At 46.3% G+C, this 9,346-nt stretch overlaps 1 long non-coding RNA gene across 1 annotated transcript; it reads left to right on the top strand.

The window, feature by feature from the left end:
- Nucleotides 1-713: 713 nt before the first annotated feature.
- Nucleotides 714-8,942, top strand: LOC125994438 (uncharacterized). The gene is made up of 6 exons (XR_007490621.2): nucleotides 714-1,321; nucleotides 1,499-1,669; nucleotides 1,815-1,892; nucleotides 3,419-3,509; nucleotides 8,541-8,570; nucleotides 8,779-8,942. It is a non-coding gene; the product is annotated as an uncharacterized lncRNA (long non-coding RNA).
- Nucleotides 8,943-9,346: the final 404 nt, after the last annotated feature.

The following is a 9,346-nucleotide window of genomic DNA, read 5'->3' on the forward strand; positions in this document are numbered from 1 at the left end:
GACCAAAGATTCAGCCAACCCCAAAGCGGTTGACCTCAACGTCCCACCACCATTCCTACCAGAGCAGGTGACGTGATGCTTTGGACATCCTTCCGTCTCAGATGCCCAAAAGTACTCTTTGCCACATCTGCGGCAATACGGTGTCTTTTCAAAGGTGCAAATAAATCCAGCGTGGGCGGAACACGCACGTCTTCGGTTTTTCCCGCTTTGTTTGTGTGACAGCTGTTGTGAAAATTTTACACAAATAAAGTTGTATAGTACAGGTTTGGCCAAGCCGCAACTCCCGAACCGCATGCGGCTCTTTTATGTTCATATCAACATTTGTGTGTGTGTGTAGGTGTGTGTGTGTGTGTGTGTGTGTGTGGGGGGGGGGGGGGGGGGTTGTGCGTGTTGGCTTCACTTGAGTTCAATTTAGTATTTTCGTCAAAAGCGCATGTGGTGAAATTCCACAAAGTAGGATGGGCAAACACATTCCAGTAAACTATTAGTGTCAATTGGGCTCTCGAAATGGCAGGGAAAAGATGCACAGCAAAACGAAAATATGTAGATGAACACAGGACGTTTTTATCAGAGTGGGAAAGTTTCTATTTTTTGTTGAACGTGATGGCAAACCATTCTGCCTGATACGTCAGACCTCAGCGCATTTCAAAGATTCAAATCTTCAGCGCCATGCACTTCAGCTCACTCCATGCTAACATTGATCAGGCGTCGAACCCGCAACATCATGCTTAAGAGGTGGACATGCTAACCAGTGCGCCATTATGTCAACGCATAACAACTGTAAATCTACTAAACAAAACAGCGGTTGCTATATGACATCTGCCGCGTGTGGTCACGTGACAGACGTCACGTGATGGGCAGAACTTCCGCCGGAATTCAAATCCGCGGGGAGAGTTAACTTGTTTAAAAGGGAGTGGGCAGAAGAATTATTTAATTTATTTAAATCTATTTGGAGTGTGCGCCATTATGTCAATGCATAACAACTGTAAGTCTACTAAACAAAACAGCGGTTGCTATATGACGTCTGCCACGTCGTGGTCACGTGACGCGGACGTGACGTCGACGCCTACTTTACATCCCACCGATCACAGGACCCCTCGGCTGCATAACCGCGCCCCCTTCCCAACCAATCGGATTTGCTATACGCGAAAACTACGCCAATGGGCGGAACTTCCGCCAAAATTTAAATCCGTGGGCGTGGCTCGCAACAGGAAGTAGGAAAATGGCGATGTTGACAAAGACACAGCGGATGGTAACATACGACTAACAAGAGAAATATTTTTATTTTCTGCTTGCAACTGGACCGTCCAGAGCGTACACGGTAAGTACAACTAATCGTTTTTAAAAAGAAGTACTTTTGTTGCCCTGAAAAGCGAGTGAGTGTGGCGTTTGGGGGGAACGTCGAATTTCGACGATTCTTTCTGGTCAACGGTTGTAAATGATTGCGTTGATTAAAAAAGAAAACTTGATGTAACTCTACTTTTAACTGCCGTTTCAGATAAGCGGGTATTACGTCGCAGTCATGTGCCGCGGATATGACGTAATTGGCTGAACTTCCACCAAAATTCAAATCTGTTGGCGCGATGGCCGTGAGCCACTGAGCAACGACGAATATCAACAGAAATATCTTTATTTTCTGCTTGCAACTGGACCGTCTACAGCGTACACGGTAAGTAACACTCATTGTGTTTAAAGAGATTTACGTTTGTAATAGCAACGTGTAGCTGAGGCGCTAGCAGAAGTGTAGCCGCGTTGCGTTGTACGTGTGAATATTGGTCCAGGCGAAATGTTAATGTTTAATTTCATTCCTTTAGGTTCCACGGTGTTTGTTGGCTGCAAGTTTTCCACTGCAAGAAGAGGCTCGTATCATTGACCAGGAGCGAGCTACAATGGTGAGTAGCCATAACATTTATGTTAAACACTTCCTATTTCATGTCTAACAGTACTTGATTTAACAAATAACCATAAATAAATACAGTGTGGGCACTGAAGTTAACATATGTGATTATACTGCCTAATCTGTCACCGAGTATATTGTTGCAAAGTAATATAAGATCCAAAGTTGTAATTCAGAATAGTTTTCAAAAGAAGGCCATTAGAATTATATACAAGTCTGATTACCCTGAACATAACAACAAGCTATTAATTAAATCACAAATTCTTCAATTCAAAGATTTGGTAGCTTATCAGAATAATAATGTCTAACAGTAATTGATTTAACACATCACGATAAGTAGATTGAGTGTGGGCACTTTCAAGTTAACATATGTGATTATACTGCCTAATCTGTTACAGAGTATGTTGTTGCCAAGTAATGTAGAATAGATCCAAAGTAGTAATCCAGAATAGTTTTGAAAAGCCCATTAGAATAATAAACAAATCTGATTACCTTGAACATAATAGTTAAGTGTTGAATATGTCCTATGAAGTCAAAATTGGGCACCATCATGTGGTGAAATTTGGAATTGCATCACATCCAATTTTGCCTGGGAACAAACAGATTAAATAAATCTTAGTCTTAAATAAGCCACTCCTTCTCAAACAAGTAAACTCTGCCCATTTTGCGCAGTAGATGTTCTGTTAATATCTAGTATTTATACAAAGTCATAATTTAAATTGCTTTCAACCTTAATTCATCGCTTCAACCAACATTACTCGCTCTTATTACCAACTTGTATCGATTTAACTAAGCGTTTAATACTTCCTATCAGGTCTCAAGTCAAGATTTGGCAAAATACAATTTCAGCAAATCCAATTTTGCCAGGCAACAAAAAGAGATTAAATAAACTAAATAAGTCTTCTTCCCATTAAATACATCAGAAAGTCTGTCTTGTAACCAGTCCTCTTCAAACAAGTAAAGTCTGCCCGTTTTGTGCCGTAGATTTTGTGTCTATGCCTAGTATTTATACAAAATCATAATTTAAACGACTTCATTCCTTCATTCACTTTGGAAATTTGGAATTGCAGCAAATCGAATTTTGCCAGGGAACAAAAATAGATCAATTAAACTAAATAAGTCTTCTTCCCATTAAATAAATTAAAAAAGTCTGTCTTGTAACCAGTCCTTTTCAAACAAGTAAAGTCTGCCCATTTTGTGCCGTAGATTTTGTGTTTATGCCTAGTATTTATACAAAATCATAATTTAAAGGATTTCATTCCTTCATTCACTTTGGAAATTTGGAATTGCAGCACATCAAATTTTGCCTGGGAAGAAAAGTAGATTAAATAAATTTAATAAGTCTTACTACTTCCCAATAAATAAATTAAATACGTCTTACTTGTTCCCACTCCTTTTCAAAAAAGTAGTTTAAAACGAGGGCCATTTACTCAACCTTTAACCTCAACCCCGCACGTCACATTGTGTTGTATCTGTGAATGTTGGTTGTGGCCAAATGATAGTTTTCTTTCATTCGTTTAGGTTCCACGGTGTTTGTTGGCTATATGTTTTCCACTGTCAGAAGGATGAAAATACAAAGTACAACGCTTGGACGTGGGCGACGACGTCACCGGTGAGTCCTTCCTTCCTATTTATTTACCTTCTAGGTGCTAGAGGCTAAGTGTTAGAAGCTAAGTGTTAGAGGCAACACAATACGAACAACACAACACAATACGAACAACTCAACACAATATGAACAACTCAACACAATATGAACAACACAACAAAATACGAACAACACAACACAATACCAACAACACAATACCAACAACACAACACATTACGAACAACACAACACAATACCAACAACACAACGATACCGCACTGAACAACACGATACCGCACTGAACAACACGATACCGCACTGAACAACACGATACCGCACTGAACAACACGATACCGCACTGAACAACACGATACCGCACTGAACAACACCATGCCGCACTGAACAACACCATGCCGCACCGAACAACACCATGCCGCACCGAACAACACCATGCCGCACCGAACAACACAATGCCGCACTGAACAACACCATGCCGCACTGAACAACACCATGCCGCACTGAACAACACCATGCCGCACTGAACAACACCATGCCGCACTGAACAACATTATGCCGCACTGAACAACACCATGCCGCACTGAACAACACCATCCCGCACCGAACAACACCATCTCGCACCGAACAACACCATGCCGCACCGAACAACACCATGCCGCACTGAACAACACCATGCCGCACTGAACAACACCATGCCGAACTGAACAACACCATGCCGCACTGAACAACACCATGCCGCACTGAACAACACCATGCCGCACTGAACAACACCATGCCGCACTGAACAACACCATCCCGCACTGAACAACACCATCCCGCACTGAACAACACCATCCCGCACTGAACTACACCATGCCGCACTGAACAACACCATGCCGCACTGAACTACACCATGCCGCACTGAACAACACCATGCCGCACTGAACAACACCATGCCGCACTGAACAACACCATGCCGCACTGAACAACACCATGCCGCACTGAACAACACCATGCCGCACTGAACAACACCATGCCGCACTGAACAACACCATGCCGCACTGAACAACACCATGCCGCACTGAACAACACCATGCCGCACTGAACAACACCATGCCGCACTGAACAACACCATGCAGCACTGAACAACATTATGCCGCACTGAACAACATTATACCGCACTGAACAACATTATGCCGCACTGAACAACATTATGCCGCACTGAACAACATTATGCCGCACTGAACAACACCATGCCGCACTGAACAACATTATGCCGCACTGAACAACATTATGCCGCACTGAACAACACCATGCCGCACTGAACAACACCATCCCGCACTGAACAACACCATCCCGCACTGAACAACACCATGCCGCACTGAACAACACCATGCCGCACTGAACAACACCATGCCGCACTGAACAACACCATGCCGCACTGAACAACACCATGCCGCACTGAACAACACAATGCCGCACTGAACAACACCATGCCGCACTGAACAACACCATGCCGCACTGAACAACACCATGCCGCACTGAACAACACCATGCCGCACTGAACAACACCATGCCGCACTGAACAACACCATGCCGCACTGAACAACACCATCCCGCACCGAACAACACCATCTCGCACCGAACAACACCATGCCGCACCGAACAACACCATGCCGCACTGAACAACACCATGCCGCACTGAACAACACCATGCCGAACTGAACAACACCATGCCGCACTGAACAACACCATGCCGCACTGAACAACACCATGCCGCACTGAACAACACCATGCCGCACTGAACAACACCATGCCGCACTGAACAACACCATCCCGCACTGAACAACACCATCCCGCACTGAACTACACCATGCCGCACTGAACAACACCATGCCGCACTGAACTACACCATGCCGCACTGAACTACACCATGCCGCACTGAACAACACCATGCCGCACTGAACAACACCATGCCGCACTGAACAACACCATGCCGCACTGAACAACACCATGCCGCACTGAACAACACCATGCCGCACTGAACAACACCATGCCGCACTGAACAACACCATGCCGCACTGAACAACACCATGCCGCACTGAACAACACCATGCCGCACTGAACAACACCATCCCGCACTGAACAACACCATGCAGCACTGAACAACATTATGCCGCACTGAACAACATTATACCGCACTGAACAACATTATGCCGCACTGAACAACATTATGCCGCACTGAACAACATTATGCCGCACTGAACAACACCATGCCGCACTGAACAACATTATGCCGCACTGAACAACATTATGCCGCACTGAACAACACCATGCCGCACTGAACAACACCATCCCGCACTGAACAACACCATCCCGCACTGAACAACACCATGCCGCACTGAACAACACCATGCCGCACTGAACAACACCATGCCGCACTGAACAACACCATGCCGCACTGAACAACACCATGCCGCACTGAACAACACCATGCCGCACTGAACAACACCATGCCGCACCGAACAACACCATGCCGCACCGAACAACACCATGCCGCACCGAACAACATTATGCCGCACTGAACAACATTATGCCGCACTGAACAACACCATGCCGCACTGAACAACACCATGCCGCACTGAACAACACCATGCCGCACTGAACAACACAATGCCGCACTGAACAACACCATGCCGCACTGAACAGCACCATGCCGAACTGAACAACACCATACCGCACTGAACAACACCATGCCGCACTGAACAACACCATGCCGCACTGAACAACACCATCCCGCACTGAACAACACCATGCAGCACTGAACAACATTATGCAGCACTGAACAACATTATACCGCACTGAACAACATTATGCCGCACTGAACAACATTATGCCGCACTGAACAACATTATGCCCCACTGAACAACATTATGCCCCACTGAACAACATTATGCCGCACTGAAAAACACCATGCCGCACTGAACAACACCATGCCGCACTGAACAACACCATGCCGCACTGAACAACACCATGCCGCACTGAACAACACCATGCCGCACTGAACAACACCATGCCGCACTGAACAACACCATGCCGCACTGAACAACACCATGCCGCACTGAACAACACCATGCCGCATTGAACAACACCATGCCCCACTGAACAACATTACGCCGCACTGAACAACACCATGCCGCACTTAACAACACCATGCCGCACTGAACAACACCATGCCGCACTGAACAACACCATCCCGCACTGAACAACACCATCCCGCACTGAACACCATCCCGCACTGAACAACACCATGCCGCACTGAATAACACCATGCCGCACTGAACAACACCATGCCGCACTGAACAACACCATGCCACACTGAACAACACCATGCCGCACTGAACAACACCATGCCGCACTGAACAACACCATGCCGCACTGAACAACACCATGCCGCACTGAACAACACCATGCCGCACTGAACAACACCATGCCCCACTGAACAACATTACGCCGCACTGAACAACACCATGCCGCACTGAACAACACTATGCCGCACTGAACAACACCATGCCGCACTGAACAACACCATCCCGCACTGAACAACACCATCCCGCACTGAACACCATCCCGCACTGAACAACACCATGCCGCACTGAACAACACCATGTCGCACTGAACAACACCATGCCGCACTTAACAACACCATGCCGCACTGAACAACACCATCCCGCACTGAACAACACCATCCCGCACTTAACAACACCATCCCGCACTGAACAACACCATGCCGCACTGAACAACACCATCCCGCACTGAACAACACCATGCCGCACTGAACAACACCATGCCGCACTGAACAACACCATGCCGCACTGAACAACACCATCCCGCACTGAACAACACCATGCCGCACTGAACAACACCATGCCCCACTGAACAACATTATACCGCACTGAACAACATTATGCCGCACTGAACAACATTATGCCGCACAGAACAACACCATGCCGCACTGAACAACATTATGCCGCACTGAACAACATTATGCCGCACTGAACACCATGCCGCACTGAACAACACCATCCCGCACTGAACAACACCATGCCGCACTGAACAACACCATGCCGCACTGAACAACACCATGCCGCACTGAACAACACCATGCCGCACTGAACAACACCATGCCGCACTGAACAACACCATCCCGCACTAAACAACACCATGCCGCACTGAACAACACCATGCCGCACTGAACAACATTATGCCGCACTGAACAACATTATGCCGCACTGAACAACATTATGCCGCACTGAACAACATTATGCCGCACTGAACAACATTATGCCGCACTGAACAACATCATGTCGCACTGAACAACACCATGCCGCACTGAACAACACCATGCCGCACTGAACAACACCATGCCCCACTGAACAACATTACGCCGCACTGAACAATATTACGCCGCACTGAACAATATTATGCCGCACTGAACAACACCATGCCGCACTGAACAACACCATGCCGCACTGAACAACACCATGCCGCACTGAACAACACCATGCCGCACTGAACAACACCATGCCGCACTGAACAACACCATCCCGCACTGAACAACACCATGCCGCACTGAACAACACCATGCCGCACTGAACAACACCATGCCGCACTGAACAACACCATGCCGCACTGAACAACACCATGCCGCACTGAACAACACCATGCCGCACTGAACAACACCATGCCGCACTGAACAACAACATGCCGCACTGAACAACACGACGCCGCACTGAACAACACTACGCCGCACAGAACAACACGACGCCGCACAGAATAACACAATACCGCACAGAACAACACCATGCCGCACAAACAGTTTTAGATAATATTACGTCGCAGTCATGCGACGCGGACATGACGTCAATAGGCGGAACTCATGGCAAAATTATAATCCGTGGGCGTGGCTTGCAACAGGAAGTAGGAAAGCGGCAATGCTGGCAAACAAGACACAGCGGTTAGTAACACGACGACTAACAAGACAAATATTTTTGTTTTCAGCTTGCAACTTGACCGTCTAGAGCGTACAAGGTAATTACAACTCATTGTTTTGAAAAATATGTTTTTTTGTAGGCCTGAAAAGCGAGGCAGTGTGGCATTTGGGAGGAACGTCGAACTCGGCGTCTGCTTCCAGCCACAGACGCCAAATTTCGACGATTATTTCGACTGGTCAACGTTTGTAAATTATTGCGTTGAATAAAAACTTTATTTAACTCTACTCTTAACTTTGCCGTTTCAGATATGCGGGTATTACACCGCGGAAATGACGTCAATAGGCTGAACTCTCGCCAAAATTCAAATCTGTGGGCGCAATGGCCTTGAGCGAGACAACGGATACAAACACGACGATTATCAACAGAAATATCTTTATTTTCTGCTTGCAAGTGGACCGTCTAGAGCGTACACGGTAAGTACAACTCATTGTGTTTAAAAAGATTTACGTTTGTGTAGTTTGCGTTGCGTTGTATCTGTGAATGTTGGTTGAGGCTAAATGTTAATGTTTAATTTCCTTCCTTTAGGTTCCACGGTGTTTGTTGGCTGTATGGTTTCCACTGCAAGAAGAGGCTTGTATCATTGACCAGCAGGAGCTACAATGGTGAGTACCCCTTTCGTCGTCCATTTATGTTAAACACTTCCTATTTCATGTCTAACAGTACTCGATTTAACAAATAACCATAAATAAATACAGTGTGGGCAGTCAAGTTAACATATGTGATTATCCTGCCTAATATGTTTATCACAAATATGTCACTAATATGTTTATTTGTTTATCACAACACCTTTGGACCTTCAGCAATCGATTATTT

Source organism: Syngnathus scovelli, chromosome 3, assembly GCF_024217435.2.
Source record: "Syngnathus scovelli strain Florida chromosome 3, RoL_Ssco_1.2, whole genome shotgun sequence".
NCBI lineage: Eukaryota > Metazoa > Chordata > Actinopteri > Syngnathiformes > Syngnathidae > Syngnathus > Syngnathus scovelli.